Source organism: Sinohyriopsis cumingii, chromosome 18 (assembly GCF_028554795.1).
Source record: "Sinohyriopsis cumingii isolate HCF-2022 chromosome 18, ASM2855479v2, whole genome shotgun sequence".
NCBI lineage: Eukaryota > Metazoa > Mollusca > Bivalvia > Unionida > Unionidae > Sinohyriopsis > Sinohyriopsis cumingii.
Window position 1 is genome coordinate 81221790 of NC_142978.1, and position 25720 is coordinate 81247509.

A 25720-nucleotide genomic window follows, 5' to 3' on the forward strand; every position below is an offset into this window, starting at 1 on the left:
GATCACACAGTAATATATTAATTTGCCCTTTTTTATTTTAGTAAAGTTTCCTGGAGGTTTATCGATTATTATGTATATTTGATTTAATTTCTATCTGATTTAATTGTTTGTAAGTTTTAAAATTTTTTTATTTTTTTAAAAATTTCATTATATGTCAATATAATGTAGTTCTATTTACTAGGAACTCAATACTTTTTTTCAATGAGTTTGTTTCCTCTATACTACGTTTAAAACAAGCCAGTCTTTTTGAGACTATGGTTCCAACGAGTTTGTGTCCTCCTGACTACGTTTAAAACAAGCCAGTCTTTATTAGACTATGGTTCCAACGAGTTTGTGTCCTCCTGACTACGTTTAAAACAAGTCAGTCTTTTCTAGACTATGGTTCAAACGAGTTTGTCTCCTCTTGACTACTTTTAAAACAAGCCAGTCTTTTTGAGACTATGGTTCAAACGAGTTTGTCTTCTCTTGACTACGTTTAAAACAAGCCAGTCTTTTTGAGACTATGGTTCCAACGAGTTTGTGTCCTCCTGACTACGTTTAAAACAAGCCAGTCTTTTTGAGACTATGGCTCAAACGAGCCAGTCTATCTGCATGTTATGTTTAGTTAGTAACAATATTGGGTAGGTCCGTGTATTTTTTAAAAACCAAACTTTCGTCAATTAAACACGGTTACACAAGTGTATATGTCTATCGTCAGTTAGAAGCGGACGATCAAATTAAACATGAGTATGCACGTTTAAGAAAATTCAGAAAACAGAAGGCCTGATAGAATTTGCCACAACTGACTTATATCTTGAAGTCTGAACAATTAAACTTCTACTCAATCTGAGAGTGATAAGGAAAGAAAATGGCAGTATTAAAAACTAGAACATTAAGCCTGCCTTTCTGACCGTGATTAATCAGCCAGGCGATTCAAACTTCGGAGCTGTAATATTCAATAGAGACAGACGTCTGCCTTTAAGTCCTTGGAATGCTATTTTGTTGTCGCGATATTTCTTTTATGGAAAAAACGAGCACGTCTGTACTGAGAGCATGTGTTATCAACCTATGCTGTGTTGAAATATCGGAAAATGTGAGGGCGTGAAAGACAGCAGTTAGTTATTCATCACTAGGGGAAGTTCTCCTTAGCAAATTTCAATCATTACAGGTATAATCACAGAGAAAAAAAATCTCTGATTATGTTTTACCATATTTGCTAGAAAACTGTTCGGTAAATTCATGCTCTGGTGACGTTAGCAAGAGGAGAAATGGAGCCACTGGAAGAATGGAGGATAAATGGAAAAGTAACGTCGATCGTTGCGCTTCATCAGGCATGTTTGTTGTCACTTTATTCCATTATCTTCCGCTAGCTGTATAAACTCTGACATATATTCTGAGTTATAGCATTTTCAACTCTTGTTATTTTCAAATGTTGCTGTTTCAGAGGATGCAATTAAAGTCATGAAGAATCTCAATACATGCTATAAATAAAATGCACAGCTTGCTTGTATTCTCTTGCTATCAGATTGAAAGACGACTATCTAGAGCCAAGATAACCACGACTACAGCGGTTCCTTTGCAAAGCTTTCCTCGAAAATTTAATCATTTCCTTACAGTAAACTTTTATGTACATAGTGGGTTTTTTTTACGAAAATGCGTTGGGGTGGGGGCCTGAGTGGCAGAGTGGTCTAAAGCCCTCTCCGTTACTGATCACTGCCATCTCACCTCTGTCTGCGTGGGTTCGAGTCTCGGAATCGGCCAATGTGGGTATGTGAGAAAGCTTGCCAGTAGCTTCTCGAGGGTCGGTGGTTCTTTCGGTGATTTCCTAGGTTCTTCTTTGACCATTAATACTGGCCGCCATGTATAGCCTATCGTGTGCTGAAAAATGGCGTTAAACCCTATAACAACAACAACGAAAATGCATTGAAAGACAGTGAAGATATATCAGATAAACATAGTTGGATACTATCTTTGACACATATTTGTATCAACGAGTTTTTAGTCTGAAAGAGCTTCGAAACAAAAGCGGCCATCATCGATGAAATATGTGTACTCTGATAAGACATGTAGTTATAATATTGGAACGATCAGATACGAAATCAACGGTGTAGCTAAATCCCTTGGTAATTAAAATACATAGGAATCTTACAATATAAATGCTAGATGTACAACACTCACCGCCAATCACGTATGATGCTCATTCAAATTAAATCTTCGCTGATTGGAACAAATATATAATATTCTTGAAAAAATAAACTCCAGAAGAAAGGTTACATAGTCAACCCTTGATGTCTATTTACGTCAAAAACAAGGCAGTTAGTTGGCAAAATATTTAACGTTTGACATGCAGGATACAGCTTTTTAATGTGCCTTTCAGAATCGAAATTACGTCATGCTACGTCAAAAGTACGTGATTTCCCACAAGAGTGATGCAGAAGAGACCCATGTCCCTTATCGGGTCGTCTTGTACACAATCACTCTAGCAGCATCGTTGGGATTGAATGTTTTTCCTTTAAAACTAGTCGTTAGGAAAATATATGTTCTACATGTACAGCATGAAGCCTTTTGACAAATAAACCGACAAAACCACAAGACAACAAATATACTTGATTAAAAGGACGTCGAACATTGACGACGACACTTTTAATTTATAGATATTAATCCACGAAATTAAACTAAAATAAATGAATTCCCGGTATTAACTCAATGCGAAAGTTAACTAAAATAAACGAATTCCCGGTATTAACGCAATGCGAAAGTAAACTAAAATAAATGAATTCCCGGTATTAACTCAATGCGAAAGTTAACTAAAATAAACGAATTCCCGGTATTAACTCAATGCGAAAGTAAACTAAAATAAATGAATTCCCGGTATTAACTCAATGCGAAAGTTAACTAAAATAAATGAATTCCCGGTATTAACTCAATGCGAAAGTGGATGCAACTACAATACCCAAACAGATTTTCTTTCTGAATTCAGTTTCTCAGTTGAGGTACCGAAGTTAAAGTTGCTTCTTCGTACTTGCATTACTGCCTACAAACACGCATTCATTCCTCTCTTTCTGAATCATTTATAAATGCCTGTATCCCTATGTTTCAACGTCATTCGTACACGCATTCATTCCTCTCCTAACACATCGTTGATAAATGCCTGTATCCCTATGTTTCAACGTCATTCGTACACGCATTCATTCCTCTCCTAACACACCATTGATAACTGCCTTTATCCCTATGTTTCAACGTAATTCATACTTGCATTCGTTCCTCTCTTAACACTCGTGAAAAAATACCTTCATTCCTCTGTTTGAACGTCATTCATACACGCATTCGTTCCTCTCTTTCTGCATTATTAAAAATGCCTTTATCCCTATGTTTCAACGTCATTCATACACGCATTCATTCCTTTCTTTCTGCATAAATGATAAATGCCTTTATCCCTCGTTTTCAACGTCGTTATTCATACGCGCATTCATTCCTCTCTTTCGGAATCATTGATGAATGCCTTTATCTCTAGTTTCAGTGTCATTTATACCCTTGTTGATTCCTCTGTCTCTGCGTCATTGATGAATGCCTTTATCCCTGTTTTAACGTCATTCATACGCGCATTCATTCCTCTTTCCCAATCATTGATAAATGCTTTTATCCCTATCCTTCAACGTCATTCATACACGCATTCATTTCTCTCTCTCTCTCTGCATCATTGATAAATGCCTTTATCTATCTGTTTTAACGTCATTCATACACGCATTCATTCCTCTGTTTCTGCATCGTTAATAAATGCCTTTATATGTTTCAACGTCATTCATAAACGCATTCATTTCTCTCTTTCTGCAACAATGATAATTGCTTTTATCTCTCTGTTTCAACGTCATTCATACATGAATTCATTCCTTTCTTTCTGCAGCAATGATAAATGCCATTATCTCTCTGTTTCAACATCTATCATACACGCATTCAATCCTCTCTTTCTGAGTCACTGATAAATGCCTTTATCCCTCTGTTTCAACGTCATTCATACATGCATTCATTCCTTCCTTTTCTGAATCATTAATAAATGCCTTTATCACTACGTTTCAGCGTCATTCATATACGCATTCACTCCTCTCCTGACACATCTTTGATAAATGCCTTTATCCCTCTGTTCCAACGTCATTCATACATGTATTGATTCCTCTTTCTGCATCATTGATAAATGCCCTTGTCTTTCTGTTTCATCGCCATTCATACAAACATTCATTGCTCTCTTTCTGAGTCACTGATAAATGCCTTTATCCCTCTGTTTCAACGTCATTCATACATACATTAATTCTTTTCTTTCTGCATCATTGATAAATGTCTTTATTTCTCAGTTTCAACTTCATTCCTACACCCATTCATTCCATTCTTTCTGCATCATTGATAACTGCCTTTATCTCTATGTTTCAACGTTATTCATACGCGCATTCATCCCTCTCTTTCTAAATCATTGATAAATGCCTTTATCCCGTTGTTTCAATGTCATTCATACACTTATTCCTCTCTCTCTGCGGCATTGATGAATGCCTTTATCCCGCTGTTTTAACGTCATTCATATGTGCATTCATTCCCTTCTTTCTGAATCATTGATAAATGCTTTTATCCCTATATTTCAACTTCATTCTCACACGCATGCATTCCTCCCTTTCTACATGATTAATAAATGCCTTTGTTCCTACCCTTCAACGTCATTCATACACGCGTTCATTCCTCTCACTCTGCATTATTGATAAATGCCTTTATCTGTTTCAACGTCATTCATACACGCGTTCATTCCTCTCACTTTGCATTATTGATAAATGCCTTTATCTGTTTCAACGTCATTCATACACGCGTTCATTCCTCTCACTCTGCATTATTGATAAATGCCTTTATCTGTTTCAACGCCATTCATACACGCATTTGTTCCTCTCTTTTTGCATGAATGATAAATGCCTTTTTCTTTTTCTTTCAACACCATTCATACACGCTTGCTCTCTTAATACATTATTTATTCTTTCATTTCTTACTCTCTTTCTACGTGATTCACATATGCTTTCATTCATATCTTTTTACATCATTCATACATGCCTTCATCCCCTGTTTCTACATCAAAAATTATGCATGACTTCTTTCCACTCTTGCCACATCAACTATACATGCCTTCTCGTGGGTCGGTGGTTCTTTCCGGGGTTTTCCCGGATTCTTCCTCCACCATTAATACTGGCCGCCATGTATAGCCTATCATGTGCTGAAAAATGGCGTTAAACCCCACAAACAACAACAACTATACATGCATTCTTTCTACTCAGTGATACACGTCTTCATCCCCTCTTTCTACATCAAAATGATGCATATCTTCATTCCACTCTTTCTACATCAATGATGCATGTTTTCATTCCACTCTTTCTACACCATTGATAATGCCATCATTCCACTATTTCTACATTATTGATCCATGCCTTATTCTACACTTTCTACCTCAATAATATATGCCTTCATTCCTCTCTTTCCACGTCATTGATAAATGTCATAATTCCTCTCTATTTACAGCGTTCTTACATTTCTTATTTCCTCTTTTTCTTCATCAATGAGTCATGTCTTCATTCCAATCTTTCTACATCAATGACACGTGCCTTCATTTCAATCTTTCTACATCACCGATACGTGCCTTCATTCCAGTATGACCTAACAGGGTCATCACAGGAGCTTACAACCATTGGTTAAGCGAGATTATCATGTGTTGCAGTTCTAGGCTATCAAAGCACAACAGAATAAACAAACCGAATTTTGTATATTTTTCATGCTTGAATCGAAGTAATAACACGAAAAGTGACAGCTGTTACAAAAGATAAATACATCTTTTCACAGTTGTGGTTTCCTTTTTAGAATTGCATCTTTGGAAACAAGTATTTATCTCTTTAAATAAACTTTTTCTTCAAGTATTTATTTCTTACATGATGCAGAGACGTAATGGTTTCGAATATGGTTTGGTTGTGGCTTGTGCGTTTAATGCCATTATTCAGTACTTAATAGGATATATATTGCAGCCAGTATAAATGTTGGAGGAAGAACCCGAGAAGAACACCGGCTCACGAGAAGCTGCTGGCAAGTTTTCTCAAATATGGTTAGGACCTTTATGACACAGAGAGAAACTGATAAAAGAAACAGAAATCATAGCATTGATTTTGTATAATTTTACCAAAACATATAGGAATAAGGACATTTTAAAAAATTTCAATATAAAACTCAATAGCAAACTATTTTCAATTCAGTGTCATATAACATTAGGTTCGATTTCCTGATTTTCTCTTCGTTGATACTAAATAGCGATTCCACAACTACAAGGGCATTAATTAATTGGCTACTTGTCCAGAGCGCAGAAACTGCTGTTTGGCATTCAAAATGAATTCGTATATATAAAGTTACGTTTTGTTGATATTGCTAAAATATATTTGAGTTAATATTATTATAATTTCTATTATTCTTTTGCAAAACATTGTCTTCCAAAGAACTTTGAATGATATTAAACAGGTATTACTGGGGTTGGGTGGATGTTACTTTTCTCTATTACAAAGCGATTTCTTTGCCAGGAATATGTCTCTAACAACTCATTATTATGAATTTAACTAATATGTCATTGACGTCATTATAATTCATTGTAATTCCATCGTGGATTTAGACTGGTTATCATTGCTTTGCTCACACAGTGTTGAGAAGACATAAATGTCTGATCACCAGTCTTGTTATCGTGACGCTACTGCTGCATGTTTTGATCAGAATCCCGAGGGAGACCCCACGCAATATGCCATCGAACATTTAAGATTAAGAATAAAGCAAGAAAATGTAAATATGTTTTTACTCAAGGAGATAATACCTATTATGGAATTAGAAAACAAAATCCCAAACTTGTAGCAGTTATAATAAATTTGACACGATTGCTTGCAATTGCATGAAGACGGATATCCATCGAATGACTTAAGTTACATATAGTCTCTGAGAAGACGTTAAACGATGTGTGCTTCTTTTTTTCAGCAGTACATGGTTTGTATTTAATGGTTGTTCTTTCGATAAAAAAAGTGAAATCTATTTTTTTCAGCTAACCTTTCTCAAAAAGTACAGCCTATCAAAACAGTTCGCAATGGGGGACGAAAGTGGGTTCTCTTTGATACTTCAATTTGTGATGGATATTAAATACCGCTTGGTTACTCTCACTAACCTGTTTTTATTTTATTTTAGGCATCTTTAAAGATTATTCACGAGGGAAAAAAGAATAGACACAGCGGTAAGAGCGTTAGGCGAATACGTTTAGTTTGTTGTTTTAGAGGTCAAATTTCACTTCTGAAGATCGGTTTTTATAAATTGCTTTCAAACCTAAAAATGTATAGTCTATGATAACACACTTCCCTCAGCAGCAAGGGGGATGATCAGACACTTTTGGATGTGGGGGCGCACCCTCCCCCGCCCCGATTCTACAATCCGGGCCTTGAACAAATTCTGAAATCTTAATTGCCAAAAGTCGATCTGATCCTTATATGTACGAATAGTTAGCAACATCTTGGTGCTATTTTGAAATCCACCGAGCCAACCAATTTTTTAAAACCGAAGAACCACAATAAACTGCAACAAATTATTACAACAGCCGATTTCCAGATGGCGCTACTAGAGTCGCCACAGACTCAAACAAATAATACTGGATCTTTAAAAAAATCTTCCAATGATGCATATTGACTGTGATTCTAATCGGTGGAGTCATTGGAAAATAAAAAGATGAGAAAATACGTAATTATTCTCAACTTGCAGATTATAAACCTCACCGTATGTATTGCTGTAAGGATAAATAATCAGAACAGTCAATGGCGCCGTCATTAAATGATCCTATCCTATCTTAATGGTCCTGGTGCTTCTGGTAAAACAAGGCGTGCGTTAGAATTATTCAGAAATTCCGATGTGGTTGTTCTAACACTCACTCACAGACTTGCTAGAGAGATGAGGCAGAGATGGGTTAAGGCTAATACGTATTTATTACAGCTTCTTCGATGGCGTGGTGAAGCGTGGACTCCAACGCGAATGGGTGTGAAACATATTCCTAAAACCATCATTTGGAACGAAATATATACTGTGTCCAAAGCAATGTTAGAAATATTTCTGGGTTGGTTAGAAACAAATCAAACTGCATTTATCGTGTGCGGAGATCATAAACAGCCGCCTCCATTTACAGCATAATCGCCACACAACTGGCTTCGAGATCATGTCGACGTTTACGAGGAAATGTTAGAAGTCCACAGGGCCAGCGATGAATCGCTGAGAGAGCTAAAAGCGTTAATTAGACTTCAACCAGACAGGATTCAATGTGAGCTAATGCGCAGTGTAATTCCAGAAAAGGCGATTGATAATTTCTGGAACTTATGGCGCTGTTATGATCTGATAGTTGCATCCAGGAAAATAGTTCACGATTCACTTCAGCGTAGGTTATACTCTGGTCTACAGCCAAAATGCTTCCGCAATAAATGTAGTCAAACTTTACTAATTCATGGTCACTGAGAACGAAAATGATGCTTAAAATTGTTGATTGGCTCTAGTTTTAGAGATACAATACTTGGGAATGGCGGAGGATAAGCGAGTTATAAAGTGAAGGGATCTCAGTTTAAACCAAAATGACTATAAAAACATCTTCGACTGGATTTATGAATAAATGTATGACTGGGTTTGGTCAGTACTTGATTTTTAGGCACATCAATCAATGATGCAATCTGAAGTTGGTATTGCGTTATTACATCAGTATGTTGAACAAATTGCCCTATATCAGCTCTAGAAATAGTACAGTGTCATGCTCTCTCATTTGTCAGTTTTTGATTTTGCAAAGTGACACATTTCTGTTGAGCCAAAGTGAGCAAAGATGCCTCGTACTTTTGTGAACAATGCAGATAACGTCTGCTATTTTTATGGTGAAGTGACTTTTGCATCACGAAAGCGTAGTATAACCACTATGGTTATGAAAGCCTATCACCTTTATTTTTGCAGTACCAATGATTTAGAGAAAGCCAACAGATAATATCAGCAATTGTTATGTCTGCATGGTGCCTCCAGTTGGGAAAGGTGTGAAAAGAAGAAAAAGTGGACTGTGCTTTATCCAAACATTCCATCAGCTGTACACCCAGTAACCCACGTAAAAGGGCTGCCGGTACCTGATGCACCAGAATCATTCTCACTTGAGTCAGACGAGGAAGAGGATGAAACTAGTCCTGAACCGTCAATGTTATATGAACCATATTTTCTCCCATCCTCCTCCTCTGAACCACACCTCATAACACATGTTAACTAAATGAACTTGTCACGGATTTGGAACTCTCCAAGATTAAGGCAGAGCTGTTGGGCTCCAGACTACAGTAGTGGAATTTGCTAGCAGGAGGTAGTTAGGGTTTCCATGCTCCGTCAAAGGGATCTTGTCACATTCTTCTTCATGGAAGGTGATATTGTAGCCTGCAACAACATCGTTCATGATCCAGAGGAGCAGAGGCTGTTCATTAATTCATCGAAGACGAGTCTTAAATCTGTTTTGCTGCATAATGGCAATGTTTTGCCATCAGTTCTACTTGGTCATGCAGTCCATATAAAGGAAACCTATGAAAACATGAAAAACTTTTGAGGTGCATAAACTATGACCAACATCAGTGACAGCTTTGTGGCTATTTAAATTTTCTTTCTTTATTGCGTAGTCTGCAGACTGGATACACAAAAGTACTGTTGTTTTGTCTCCGAATGGGATAGTCGTGCGAGAGATTCCAAATACATCAAGAGAGATTGACCACTCCGACTCTCCTTGGAGCCTGGGAGGAAAAGTGTTCAGCATCCAACACTTGTTGAATCAAGGAAGAATCTGTTACCACCCTCCCTTGTACATCAAGCTGGGTCTGAAGAAGAACTTTGTCAAGGCTATGGACGAAACACGAGCAGCTTTCAAGTACCTCCGAGGAAAATTGCTGAATCACTAAGTGAAGCTAAGATAAAGGAAGGTGTCTTTATTGGTCCTCTGATTCGTGAACATTTTCGAGATGAGGCATTTGACCGTTCACTGCGTAGCAAGGCAAAGATGGCATGGAGAACCTTCCAGTTAGTGGCAACAATTTTTACTCGGAAACAGCAATGCAGGGAGTTGGTGGAAAACCTCCTCAAGGCATACAAAAGCCTTGGTTGCAACATGTCACTAAAGACACATTTTTGCACTCTCATCTAGATTTTTTGCACTAAACTGCGCAGCAGTGAAGGACGAGCACGTTGAGCGATTTCACCAGCACATTGTAACAATGAAGAAACGCCATCTGGGCAAATGGAGCCAAGCCAAGAGTAGACACTGAATAAGGACTAAAGTATATATATATATATATATATGTATATATATATATATATATATATATATATATATATATATATATATATATATATATATATATATATATATATATATATATATATATATATATATATATGCCTTTTATTTCATTTTTATTTTATTTAACTCTTTTGCTGTTTTCTAAAGTGTCAATTAAACAGGACAGGTGAAATATTATCATGTCAAGCAACCATGACACATGAAAAGACCTAGGTTTAAAATTTATGATCAGAATTCTACTATCTAAACAATATACGTTAATGTCAACTGTAAAAAATACTTTCATATCTTGGAAACAGTATCCAGTTAGTTGTTTTAATTTTCATATTTTAATTCAGCACATCAAATTACATAATAAATAGCACATTTTATCTCTGAAGCAGAAGACTTATAAAACACTGTAGACCAATTTATTTGAGCTTCATAAAGAAAGATTTTCCGAGCTGCCAGTTTCACATTGTTATCGTCCAGCGGATACTCGTCACAAGAAATGTCTAGAAGCGATCCCAAGAACGGCGACCCAGCAAAAGCTCGTTCTTAATGATATAGCTGATGTTCTCGTGGAGGTTAATGAGCAGCCACTGACATAACCATCATGCTGGACTCTGTGATATGCAATAACAATTCATTCGTCGCAGGTGCTCAACCTAAAAATGAGATGGCTCAAATCTCTTCTACCGTATCCAAACGCTGCAGTATCAATTATTTGTTTTGGATCCCTGATAGCTACAATACACTCTTCAGTACATTTATTTATTATGTTAGTTCTAATATTTGGTTTTGGGAGAAGAGGGTGATGATGTGGTTGATCTTCGGGTTGTGTTTGAAGAGGTTGATGGGATGGTTACTCTTCGGGTTGTGGTTGAAGAGGTGGTGGAGTGGGTTGTAGATGGCCAGCAATAACTTCGGGTAATGTCTTAAGAGCTTTATGTGTTTCCTCAGTTCATGTAATCAAGAAATTGGGTTCGATTCTACAGTTGGTTTAAATAACTGTTCTGTGCCTTTTGTAAATTCCACTTGAGCTACCTGACAATGTTGCAGTTTGACAGAATAACGGAAAATAAGTTATTTCATAATTGACACTGGTCGTTGTCGAGCTTGTTTAGCTGTGAGATATTCCATAGTTAGCGCAGAATCAGTTATTATTATCATTATTCTTATTCTTATTATTATTATTATTATTATTATTATTATTATTATTAAAACAACGATTTAATTACACATCACCCGTCAGCGGATATTGTAAATGCACATCAAACTCAGTGTCCTTGGCGACGTGCTCGGCCAATGATTTACTTTTGCACAAGGCGGAGACCGCATAGGGGCGTACTGGGCATTACTCTTGTCGCGGGTGTGTGGCTCTTCGGTCTTAAAATCTTAAAAATGGTTGGCTCAGTGGATTTCCAAACACCACCAAGATCTTGCCAACCAGGCTTACACGCAAGGCTCAGATCGGCTCTTGGCAATTAAGATCTCAGCATTTTTCCGAATCCCAGATGGTAGAAACGGGGCGGGGGGTGGGGGTGGGTGGATTGGTCCGCCCCCCCCAATGGTTTTGTCACTATCTTTCTGCAGTCTTTATTAAAATGTAACATGTTTATGTCACTATAAATCTTTTTTAATTTAGTTAAATAATGACTGTTTAAAAATGACCACCTATTGTCTTTTCACTCTGTCATTAAGGGCATAAGAACACGCTTTCTTGGTTATCTAAAGCCGTGAAGACATAACGACTGAAAATACAAGGCATAGTCTAATAGCAAACGGTTGGAATATTTCTTTTTAATTTTTAAATTTTCCTAACTGCACCAGTTTCCTTTCTTCATCCGATAAGTAAAAACGGACAAAAAGAAAGTAACGTCTGATTTTAATACTTATCATGTACTTATAAAAAACATGCACATAGGCTTTTCAAGTTCTTTGTCTGTATCATCCGTTGACTGAATAAGATTCCAGTCTCATTCTTTATGAAGACTATCAAATAAATAAGCAAAACAAACTGAAATACCGAAACTTTTGTTGGCTTCAAAAAGGATGGCTCATAGGGCTTCGCCTTTCAGAAAATTATAATGTTAGCATCAGTGGCCATACAAAATGGAAATTTAAAGGTCGCATTACTTGTTTACGGGAAACGGCTGCCACCTCTCGGCTAAAATGGAAATGCTTCTCTAATGATGTCTTGGAGGTCTTAATTGTGCGTCAAAGAACATCTCGGTCAGAAGGATGCATATAATATGCCCTTCTCAGAATCATTTAGTGTCTGGAAACATAGTCTATATTTTAGTGTCTGAAAATATAGTCTTCATTTCACTGTCTGAAAATAAAGTCTCTGTTTTAGTGTCTGAAAATAAAGTCTCTATTTTAGTGTCTGAAAACATGGCTTCTGTTTTAGTGTCTGAAAACAAAGTCTCTATTTTAGTGTCTGATTTGATCGGGAAGTGGGGGTGGTTAAACATCGCTTTAGCAGTTTTTCAGTCATATCGCTATGATGTCTGCAGCATGGCAGTTTTAGTAATGTCTATCACTATCACATCATGCTGCAGACATGTAGCATGATGCCACACCCAGTCACATTATCCTAACACCATTTTATAAAAAATAAATCTTGTATAACTCGGCCCGGGTTCGAACCGAAACCTCGCGCATTCGAGAAGGACGCTCTAACCATTTGGCCACTGGAGCGGTCCTTTTAGTGTCTGAAAACATAGTCTCTGTTTTAGTGTCTGAAAACATAGTCACTATTTTAGTGTCTGAAAACATAGTCTCTATTTTAGTGTCTGAAAATATAGTCACTATTTTAGTGTCTGAAAACGTAGTCTCTATTTTAGTGTTTGAAAACGAAGTCTCTATTTTAATGTCTGAAAACTTAGTCTCTATTTTAGTGTCTGAAAACATAGTTTCAGCTTGTTAATCAGTAGGACTGAAAACCTTTAGGAACAACAATGATATATCGTGAATGGATTAAAAGAAAACATTGAACACTAAATAACGTTAATAGTCAGGATGTTGGCAATTTCACGTGCTTGAAATATATATTTATATACTTTTAAGAACTTATAAGAACTGTATGATTACATTATCTATACAAATATTTGTCAAGGGTCTGGCAGCTTTCTTTTAGAGGAAAATATAAAATGAAGCCATTTTTTCCAGAACGACCACGACTCTCTGACAACTAAGGTCATGTTAAACAAAAATGTCTCTAGTTTAGAAAATAGCTTACTGCGTTTACGGTAAATATGCAGTACAAAACTAATTCTGATTATGTGATGATAATCTGTCTCATCCTAGAACAGAGCTTTCAGAGACCTGAGCCACAGAGGATGTAAGGTTGTTCCGTTTCTCCGCGTCCTGAGATGAGGTGCAAACCGAATGTGTTCTTTAGCTTGAATAGCATCACTACAGCAAACAATGATGCCAAAGTGTGACTACCCATACGACCCACAGTGAAAAAAGACTGAAAATAAATAGGACCAACGAGTTGACTCATGCATCCCCACAGAGGAAATACTATTTTTTTTTTAAAAAAAAAATAATCCCTACCAACTGATCCATACAGCCCCACAGAGGAAATACTGAAAATAAATAGAACCTATGAGTTGACCCATTCGGCCCCACAGAGGAAATACTGAAAATAAATAGGACCGACGAGTTCGTTTTTAAATATAAACAGGTGCAGTGTGTGCCTTTATCTGTGCAATAAAATTATCTTTGATCCGACATTTGATTCTCTTGACCTATCTGTGCTCCCGATTTGGGGGCAGTAGTGCAGCAGGTATATGATCAAAGGAAGGCATGTGTTCTCACATGATAGGCAGATCTATGTTGTCGATCGATCAATTAAGAGAGAGAGAGAGAGAGAGAGAGAGAGAGAGAGAGAGAGAAGTAAAGAAAACGGTAAAACGTAATAGGTAATTATTGATTTTTGTTCTCAAGAAATAAGATATTTTATTATAGTGATATCATAATTTAGCCAAAATCTTGGAAGTTTATTGCTTCTTTAAATTACGTTTTGATTAAAAACGTGTTCAATAGTACCTAAATTAATTTTAACTTTATGTTTATCTTTGACAAACAAATATGTTTGGCGAAAGCACTGGAAACACCTTATATGCATGATTACAGAAATGGCGACAACTCATATTTCGAAAAGGTGAGTAACTTTTTTAATTCAGTTCAAAACTTGCAATACTTTTCATAAAGCCAAATCCTAGAATATCAAAAACGAATCTGTTAAATAAGCATACTGAACACTGTATGAACGTAAGCGAGAACGAAAGTGTGAATGTTAAGCATAAACACTTGCTTGCATATATATATATATATATATATATATATATATATATATATATATATATATATATATATATATATATATATATATATATATACACGCACAAAATGTCAAACACAAGTAGGCGAAAGCAGGATAGGTGATTGTCATCTCTGTGATTGGAACGCTTCAAAAATGAAAGGGGGCCACTAAGTTCCGTGATAGAAGAGTGAGAAGGCAATATATCATTCAATTTTATTTAGGCAAGCTTCAGTCAATGTATTCCCATGCAATTGTTTTGGTAAGTCAAATTTAAAGAAATGAGAAATAGTTAGGTCTCTAAACTTTGTAAGCAATGATTGATATAGTATTTTGTGATGATAAAGGCAAAAACAAACATATGTTATGTTCATTCAGACTGCGGCAGATGGCTCTAGAAAAGGTAGAATATTGCATTTGGTTTAGGTCCAGGTTATACTTTAGTTCTGGTTCCTTTAAAACGCTCCAAATACTCGATCAGATACAAAACAGTCTCGATATACCAAAATTCCTAACAGCAAGATATGGTGTAAACGGTTTTAAGTTATCTAGCAGCTAAGCTGTGGAACTTCCTACCAGATGAATCCAGACATGCCTGCGCGTATAACTGATTCAAAAGATTAATTATTATTTTGAAAGGTTAATTCTGCGAAAGCAGTGCTTATAAAAAATATGTCTAAGAGAATGCCTTGAGATTGAAGACTGTGAAGATAATGCTGGGTATGAAATTCGTGGTTCTTGTTTGCAAAGTAGCAACACTTAGTTTTGAAATCATTAGCTGATTGATGACTGTGTAGATAATGCTGGGTATTAAATTCATCATTTTTTTTTTGTTTGCTATGTTTCGACACTTAGTTTTGAAATCATTCAAGATTTAATTAAATTGCTTTGCTTTTCTTTGCATTTTGTTGTAAGTCTGCTTTTTAGCAGCTGAATATTCTAATTCGTTGGCTTTCTGTTAAATTTAAATTTATCTTAAAACTACTTACAGTGGAATTTCATTTACGTGAATGATTTTTATGTTTTATAATATCTGACATATTTTAATCTTTGTATATTCTGTTTAATCTCGTGAGACTATATCTGTGCTTTACGTGTTTGTTGTATACTGTGAATATTTAATCTGTGCTTTACGTGTTTGTTGTGTAATGTGAATATTTAATCTGTGCTTTGTATGTTTGTTGTGTACTGTGAATATTTAATCTGTGCTTTACGTGTTTGTTGTGTACTGTGAATATTTAATCTGTGCTTTACGTGTTTGTTGTGTACTGTGAACTATTCGGTTCTCGATTAATGTACGTTTTATACTCGGCACTTGTGTTTCCCGTAGTTTTAGGATGTACCGACTCTAAATAAAAATATTTGAGCTGGTTTTGTCAATAGTAGGAATGCAGCCAAATTGCTAATAATAGGTAGCATCTTATATTTATTGCTAGAATGATGTAATGTAGACGAGTATTTCATGTATGCCTGACAATTTTGATGCATGTTGAGATGATCTTGTTAAAAAGGTCGGCACAAACTGCAACATCTCTCTTACATTACTTGTATCAAGTTCTGACGTACATTGCTTGTATAATCTTGCGCGAAAGAAAATATTCATCATCTATTTTTAGTCATTGACTAGGCCGGCGATTTAACTGGTAAATCCAGACAAGAAATTTCTATGATATGATTCCACATTATTAAATGCGTAGTTGTGTTGCAGAGCTATGTATCTGATATATTATTAGGACATGGATGTGCACTTACATTTATATTGCGTAGGAATCTTATGACGCGCCAAAAATTTCATATTGGATGAGCTGGCGGGGTCGTAGGTTAACCTGGAGATATCGTAGGGTGAGCTGTAGAAAGCGAGCTTGAGAGATCGTAGGGTGAGCTGAAGTAATCGTAGCCAGAGCTGGAGTGACCGTAGCATGAACTGGAGTAATCGTAGGGTGAGCTGGAGTGATCGTAGTATGAACTCGAGTAATCGTAGTGTGAGCTGAAGAAGGCGAGCTGGAGATATCGTAAAGCGAACTGGAGTAATCGCAGGGTCAGCAAGAGTAGTCGTAGGTTGAGCTGGAGTAATACCAGGGCGAGCTGGTGAGGATGAACAGGAGGAGTGGACGAGCTGGAGTAATCAATAATGAGTTGTAATTGAGAATGAAATGAAAGATAATTCTATCAGAACACTGTTCATTAATATCTTTAGAAACTATATATAAATTTCCGCAGTAAATTTCACTGACTTTATTAATTCATATAAATACATTCAAACATCACAAAGGGGTGACTTTAACCGGTGGCAAAACAATCCCATGCAACCATATTTATTTTATATAGGCTTTGTCCTTATATAATTTGTTGGTATCTTTCATGTTTACTAGTCAAAATCGGCCAAACTCTGATGACAAATTGGGGACACTGGGGTGGGGGTCGAATCACCATGAGACGTATGTGAATTTCAAAGTCTAGCGATGGAGAAACGTAACTTCGTATGTATTCTGGTTTTCTCTTCCTATCAGCGTTTCGCTCGAGTTAGGACTGTAACTTGCGTTTGTATTAACATAATTTGTAAATAAGAAAGTTTGCAAGTTTAAGAATAGTGAACCTTAACCTGAAACTATGGGAACAAAGTAATTTATTATAGACATATCCTTTACGGAACCTGTGTTACAGGTAGGGCCGTAAAGGTAAGACGGGTGGTGGGGTCGGTAAATTAGCGGTAAGAGTTTTAAAAAAATCCACTTGCACCACTGACGGGCCCTCACTTTTGATGAATAAAAGGGAATCTCTATTATTTTTTTTTTAGGTTTTGATTTCCCTCTGTTGGGATTCTCATTTGCTCATATGCATTTATGACCATCAACTGCGTGAAGTATGTCTGCTTTTCATCATTTTAATTGTTATCTCAAGACAAGATCAAGCGGCACAAAGTTTATCGGTTTGAACATGTAGGCATCTAAAAGATTCATTTTGAGTATCTTCGGTTTTATACTTGTGCATTTCGGTGGTGCCCATTGTTGGGAAACCTTTTACATTTTAGTATTTGATAGGTATATATAAAAGCGAGTTGATAAATTCCTGCATGCACACAATATATATGAATCATTTAATGATTGTCCTTTATTTTGATATTAAAAATGCGCAACAGTAACGTTGGATTCATTTTCTCGAAATGCTCTCATATTAGCAAATATTGAAGGCTAACGGTCCGATTTTACTCTCTCGACCATCATGCATTTGGTTACATCACTATGAATTCAGTGTGACGTCATGATCTGACAAATATATAAATGATAAATTCAAGGAGTAAATTTAAGTGGCGGGACTTTCAATTTGTGTATTAATAATACTGAGGAATCGAATTTGTGTAGCAATAATCTGAGGATAACACTGACAAATTGCACATAAAAGTGGACGTTTCACACAGAGCAGCAGCTGTTTTGATTGTGACGCAGATTTAGACAAATAACTTCTTGTTAAAATGTTGCTGACATTTTCTTTTATCGCTGGGGTACACAAAGGGAACTGTATGTTTACATTTTAAATTCTTGAGACAGTTTAAGTAAAAGTAAACAGAAGAAAACAGAACGATATTGCATTATTGTTTACAATTTTCTTGTTAAAATATATCAAACTGAATATTGTTCGAAAGAGGCCCGGTTATATACGTGAGGGTTGCACACTATCTTTCATAAAACGTACAAAATGCCTAATTATGTTTTTAGGAGTATACATTACAAAATTTAAAAAGAATAGATGAATAAAAAGGGTGTCTATAATACATACGAACTGAGGAAAAGAACTCGTTTTATATGTCGCAGGAACATACATTTCGGTCTGACGGCATAAACATTCCTACGCCGTATCAAACTCATTCTTTCCACAGACTCAGAACAAAACACATATGTAGTTTCGTCTATGTATTGAATTAAACGTTACACAGTTTCATCGAAAGTCGCCCCCCCCCCTCCGTCTCTCTCTCTCTCACTCTCCTCTCTCTCTCTCTCTCTCTCTCTCTCTCTCAAGTGTCATAAGACAAAACAATAGGTTGAAATCTATAGAGGGAAAGAAAATAAAAATAAAAAATGAGCCTGATGAATACCTTGAATTTTAACACACCAGGTAACCACGAGAAACATGTGTACACTTTACATGGGATTTTCTCTTCATTGGTGCACGATAATAATACAATGTTGTAATAGCCCGCGGAGACGAAATGGCGGAAAGGAAATTTCTTGGCATGCACATACCGTAATTTATTGAATGCTTTCTTTTTATTTTAAAGACAAAAGTTATAAGGTTCTAGAACAGATAATTTTTAAATATTTCAATGTGTCTAAAGGTTTCCTTCCCCTCAATCTCTCAGTCTGTATCAGTTGCACAGTCACCATATCAGTTCTCTCTCTCTCTCCTCTCTACATACCTCTCTCTGAATTTATGATGGTAAAATCGACAGACTAATCGACCAGCAGAGAGATGAACGATATAAACAATCCTGTAGATAGTCACCACCCACCCCATCCCACTCTGTGTTGATTGGTCATCCAGTATGTACGTTTGAACCAAGCTGTGTATTGATTGGTAATCCAGCAAACACGTTTTAACCACGCTTCCTGTGTTAATTTGAGCAAATTCTCTCTCTCTCTCTCTCTCTCTCTCTCTCTCACACACACACACACACACACACACACACACATATATATATATATATATATATATATATATATATATATATATATATATATATATATATATATATATATATATATATATATATATATATATATATATATATATAACAGATGTATAGTATGTACGCTGTATCAATGATATACTACGAGATGTTGTGGTTTTGGACCCAGACTAGGAGTCTGTAGTTCAACGCTAAATACAGAAAGACGATAGCAAAGAAATAAATGGATAATGTTATTGGGCCATGGCAAAATAAACATAGTAGCGTAGATAATGCTAATTATCAAAATGTTAAAATATGTTCAATATCAAAATTTACCAAAATCAATATCTGTTTTTGCCACCAAAATTAAAACGCATCAGAATAAACATTAACGATATTAACTGCGGACTTGAGGTTGTTCTGATCTCTCCTTTTGGTCAATGGTGAAGTCCAAGACTATCCAAATGCAAACGGCACTGCCGGAACAATTCTTGTCCAGACGTCAAAATCGACGAACAATTCTTGCATTTTCTCCAATATCTCACAAACTGAACGAAGTGTGTTGAGCTGTTTTGAAAATTGAACTATTCTTGACTACAGCTGGCTTAAGTTGGAAATTAGCAGACGCAATTAGGATAAACTAGCAGGGTTGGAACTACCAAGGGGCGCTGACTCGTGTCTTCCCTTGTGTTATATTGTTACAGGTTAGACTCCTAACTTTCTTTGTAACGAACCCCTGAGAATATTGTAGGTATATTTTTCATTCAACTGGGGCAAAGTGGAGATGCTTAACAAAATTTGAATTAAGCATGCTTGACATAACAACATTTCTGGCTGTTTCTAAGTTTTCTGTAGTTGTTAAGAGAGTTGGGATGCTATGAATTGTATAGGTATATAGTCTATGTGCATGGATCAGTGTTTTCTGTCAATGTTCATTTCACCAGCATTGAGAATTTTATTATATCTGTAGCACAGTCAGTTTTCATGTCAGCGTCATTAAATGTGGCTAACAGTATATAATTTGTTTCACACGAAGTATTTAAAACTAGTTAGGTAGCTTTAGTTACATTTAATGACGCTGCCCTGAAAATGTACTGAGCTAGTCCTGCATATAGGATAAAACTGACCATGCTGTGTGGAAAAAAACTAGCATAATACCAAAAAGCTCGACATAGTATGCGTGTGTGTCTTTGTCTCTCTCGAAATGTTTTTGTATGGTTTGTTCTCAAAGATGGATTGACCTTAAGTTACTATGTATTTATTAAATATTGTTGTTGCTGCTGTTGTTTGATCTTAGAACAACTACGTCAGGCACAGCAGAAGACAACAAGGGTTTCTTTTTTTAAAAGTAGTTATGTGCGCGTGGGCACCTTGACAGACGACTGGTCTGAGATGACTAGACTGAGATAAGAAACGTAAGGTTAGCAAAACAGCTAGGTTTCTCTGTCGCATGGGAGAGAAATTATAGATACAATGTACATACTATACATATATTTTATTTATATCACATACAAATGCACATATTTGTACTTTGAATGAAGTTATATTTTGCTCCTGGTAACTGTGTATTGACCGAGTGAATGACCTCCTCACATCCCTGCGAGTGTTGCCCGCTACAAAATATAGTTCTACGATTTTTCTTGATGTTCACAATCACATATGCAAATTGATAAGTTGATTGTTTTCTTTTTTAGTTTCTATTTTATTCACATTTATTAAATCAATATAAGACACACTCATGATTTAAACATCAAATATGGTTTTTATGAAGAAAGTAGTGCACGACAAACACGGTTAGCTTCTTGTACACTGAACCTGAACTGCCAGGCATTCACGTACTGGCGTATGTCAATTTGTGTGGAATAGAAACTAAGCGAAATGACGAACCAACAAGAGATAATTTAAAATATTTTAATATATTGACAGTTCATCTAAGTAATTATTCTCCTTTAATGAACATTTCTAAAGACTGTAAAATTCTGTCTGTCTGTCTGTTTGTCTGTCTTTGTCTCTGTCTGTCTGTCTGTCTCTCAGTGGCGTCACTAGGGTTGGCGTCACTCCGTGCGGCAACTCATGGTATAACCCCGATGGACCTCCTTCCTGCACAAAAATTCAAAAATTGTATAGACAATCACTTTCGTGCCACCCACTCGGATGCTGTACCCCTTTAGTGACGCTCTCTCTCTCTCTCTCTTCTTCGGGTTCTTCCTCCACCATTAATACTGGCCGCCATGTATAGCCTATCTTGTGCTGAAAAATGGCGTTAAACCCCATTACAACAACAACAACAACAACTCTCTCTTCTTTGGACGGTTTGACTAAACTTTACCATCATTCGTAGGTCCCATGACTTTTCGCCCGTATCTAACTACGAAGAGAGAGAGAGAGAGAGAGAGAGAGAGAGAGGGAGACAGAGAGACGGGGGCGACCATTTGGACATTTTCATATTTTGTAATTAATAATCGAGTTTTAGAACATTATAATAGGTTTAGGAATCGACAACAACACAGCATTAACTACATAATTTGTATGTGTATGCTCGTAACTGATAAATTTAACATGTATGCCTAGTGTCGACTGGCGATTGCAACTGTGTATCATTGATATAATGAACACTGTAGATAGATCCCAAGGAAAGCGTAAACATACCGTTACGACGAACCAGTTTACTGTAGGTTACTTGGTACAACTTTAGTTTTAATGTTTTCGTCCGGCGCCGTATGTTTTTCTCTATCACTCCATATTTTCGCTTTCTTTTTTGTCCCTTACACACGAGAAGGACGTTGGGAATGGACAACAACAAAAAAGGATTCCGATGAAATTGTGTACCATTTTAATTTCATTTAGAAAACAAGGACTATTAATACTTTTCATGGTTATTTTCATATGTCATTTATGATTAATGAATGAGTAGAAATTCATCATTGATATATGGGACTGCAGTTGAAAGAATGTTTATATATTCGTATTATTGCGCCATGGGTGGATCACGATTTGATATACCAGTAGTATTGGTATATCAATTTGCTTTATACCAACGCTTTAATATATATATATATATATATATATATATATATATATATATATATATATATATATATATATATATATATATATATATATATATGCGGATGCGGGAGGTCATGGGTACCAGAGACTTACAAAAATGGTACTAACAGCTTCCTCGCTTGGCGCTCAGCATTTTGAGGCTAGCGTTAGGACTGGTCGGCCTGGTGTCAGGATAATGTGACTGGGTGGAACATCACGCTACATGTCTGCGACATGATGCCCCAGTGCTAGACATCACTAAAAACTGCCACACTGCAGACATCGTAGCGATATGACTGAATGATTTTTTAAAGCTACGTTAAAAATCCAAATCACACACACACACACACATACACACACAGAGACAGGTATATATATATATATATATATATATATATATATATATATATATATATATATATATATATATATATATATATATATATATAGTTTTCCAATGAATACTCGACAGAACACGGCCAATGCATTACTTTACCCCAGAACAGACGTAAAGACCGGGTATTAAACATGGCTGAGCTACGGGCATTGACATTTAAATTGAAACACGTTTGACGGATCTATTAGATTATCCAATACTGTGATGATTAAATACGCCTTTAAAATGTCGTTGTTTTATGAAAAGAATTTACGTGTAAAATATGTTGGAAATTCTAAATGTGAAGAAATATATTTCTGTGGTTGCATTTTTTTTCATTGAGGTGACAAAATGCATCACACTCGCTTTACAATAACATTTATCGTGTAACGTTCGGACAGAACAGAATCAAACCTTTATTTTTTTATTTACCACTCATGCCAGTTATTCTATCAAACGCAAATGTTTACTGCGTGCCAGTCACCACATCGAACACACGCCTGGTTCCTGTAAGATTGTTACCGTATCGTGCACGTCTGTTTACACTAGTTTTTTCATATCTTGTTAAACTTTTCTATAAACAAGGTAAAACCTTGTTTAAAGAGAACATCTTTTTAAAACAAGATAGCCTCATGTTTAAACTAGATAAGATCTTGCTTAAATGAAATACTATCTTGTTTGAACAAATGTTTCTTTTCTGGTCGTGAAACGGGCTTGCTAACCAGTGAGCCGAAAGAAACCCCATTCCCTGCCGGGATAGGGATAAGAAAGAAGAACAGCGCACATTTTATGTCAGTAAGTATACGCGTGCAATGTTGATACAGACTGTCAATGGAAGATAGACAACGGAGAACAATGAACCGTATATTTTCTTAATATTTTTATCTTGTCGTTGATCCTTCCTTCACTGCGTGTCATTCAACTCCTCTGTATATTTATAGTTTCTTTTATCGGCACAAAGAATAGATCTGCCAATGTCGTGTACCTGACTGACACATGCCACATATTATATGCTTTCTTGAAGCGATAATTTTTACATCGTCTACATTTTCATTGCAACCAGTAACATTGCCACATGATAGCATCTACGACCAAATGTTATTACCACCCCAAAACATTTTTTAAGATTATTATCTGAACATAAATTGTTACAGGAGACTAAGGTGGATCAAAAAAAAAAAAAGATTGCAATTCGTTCTTAACTATACTTCATGGTTGTTTTTGTACTAGATATTTTCATTTATATCATTGGCTCAATAACGAACGCTCTCACAGAGCGGTAATCCTAGGTCTGGGTCCTAGAAATTTCTGACACAGGCCTGCCGATATTTCCAGTCTGTAGTCCATCGGACCAGACTGTTTGTGACAATTTCTGAAATAACATCATCCTTTGTATCACTAACTGAATACCAACGTAGTTGAATTTTTCAAAGTTCCGATAAAGCGATCTCCATTACATGTTTGAAAATGCATGGTAGACTGGTTTCCTAAATTTGCACCTGAATATCGCGTATCGTACTGTCAAATTCGAGGGCTATTCTGTTCCAAATGTCTCGCGAGAGATTATATTAACTCGTGAAGGTCTCTAGGTGAATTACTCATCATGATTATTATTATCATTAAAAGTTTTTGACCACTCAGGTGGCCTAAGTGATTTGTTCGTCCACCTTGGATGCGGGTGGTCGCGTTTTGAACCCCGTTCGAGACATATCAAAGACTTATAAAAATGATACTAGCAGCTATGGAGGGCGATTACCGCCATAATTCTTTGCGTGTATTTTCGAATCTTCCTTGATGCATGATTGTAAACGGCTGCTTACAAGTGCTACTTTCATAATTCTGTCCATGTATATTGTATTCTTCATTGATGCAAATTGTACGTGGCAGTTTGCAAGTTTGCAGTTGCAAGTGCTACTTTCCTTCTGCATTATTTTAAATGGCTGCTTGCAAGTGTTACATTCATAATTCTAGTCATGAATTTTCTATTCTTCATTGATGCAAGCTGTAAAAGGCTCCTTGCAAGTGCTAAGATCTTCTTTCCATCTGCGTCATTGTATTTTGCAGTTTGCCAAGTACTGAAATGATTCTATAGTTTGTCGTATGGTAGACCAACAAACGGGTCTCCGCTTTCTTTTCTTCTGATAGCGGAGACCAACGTTTTCGGGCCGTATTCCATGCTGAAGTTTTACGCCGTGTTTACCTCTGCATCAGTTATAACTTATCGGACGCTCGCAAGTAATTAGTACAATTTATTTCGACTGACTTTTGGTATGTAGATAGCAACTAAAAACTCTTAATTTGACCCATGACATTAAATCCATCATTGCACTCATTTTTTTAGTATTAATCCCTGTCAGAACAGAACACCTATGCATACATCTATTATTGACCTTATTTTTAAATTGCTGACGCATGCTTGGAAAGCAGCATCACCCTCCAAAGACAAGGACAACCACTGGAAACTTTCTAGCGAGGAATATATATGCCTAGGAACTGACTAATACTTAAGACGGAACTGCGGTTAGGTCTGGTCGTCACGGCAGAATTTTGAGAGATAGAGACAGAGACAGACGCGTCGAGAACGATAAATAAATTTTAAAAATAAATAAAAACTGTAATGAGCTGTACAGATGTTCTAAATAATAATAATAATAATAATAATACATGCATGCATGCATGCATGCATGCATACACACATACATACATATATACATACATACATGTCTCTCAAAATTCTGCTCGTGTCGCCATCTGTTGTCATAATGGCATACTATAGAATAGCATGCCATTATGACAACAGACGGCGCTCTAAACTTCTAAAGTGTTTCTTTTGCCAGAAATAATAAATGCTCCCAAAGGAGCTGTACAGCTTTCATTTTGTGTCGATAAACATTGTAACTCTTTCAGTCCCTTTTTTAAGGCGTACGTTAGCAACGAAATTTTAATTGAACT

At 36.2% G+C, this 25720-nt stretch overlaps 1 protein-coding gene across 3 annotated transcripts in view; it reads right to left on the reverse strand.

Annotated features, from left to right (window-relative positions):
* LOC149777150 (uncharacterized) overlaps positions 1-25720 on the reverse strand; it is a 228279-nt gene that overhangs the window by 163050 nt on the left and 39509 nt on the right. The window contains exon 2 of one of the 3 annotated variants that reach the window (XM_089941846.1): positions 16431-16794. The exons of the other annotated variants lie outside the window; for them this stretch is intronic. The gene's annotated coding sequence lies outside the window, so the exon portion shown is untranslated. The remainder of the gene's footprint in view (positions 1-16430; positions 16795-25720) is intronic. 3 annotated transcript variants of the gene reach the window in all.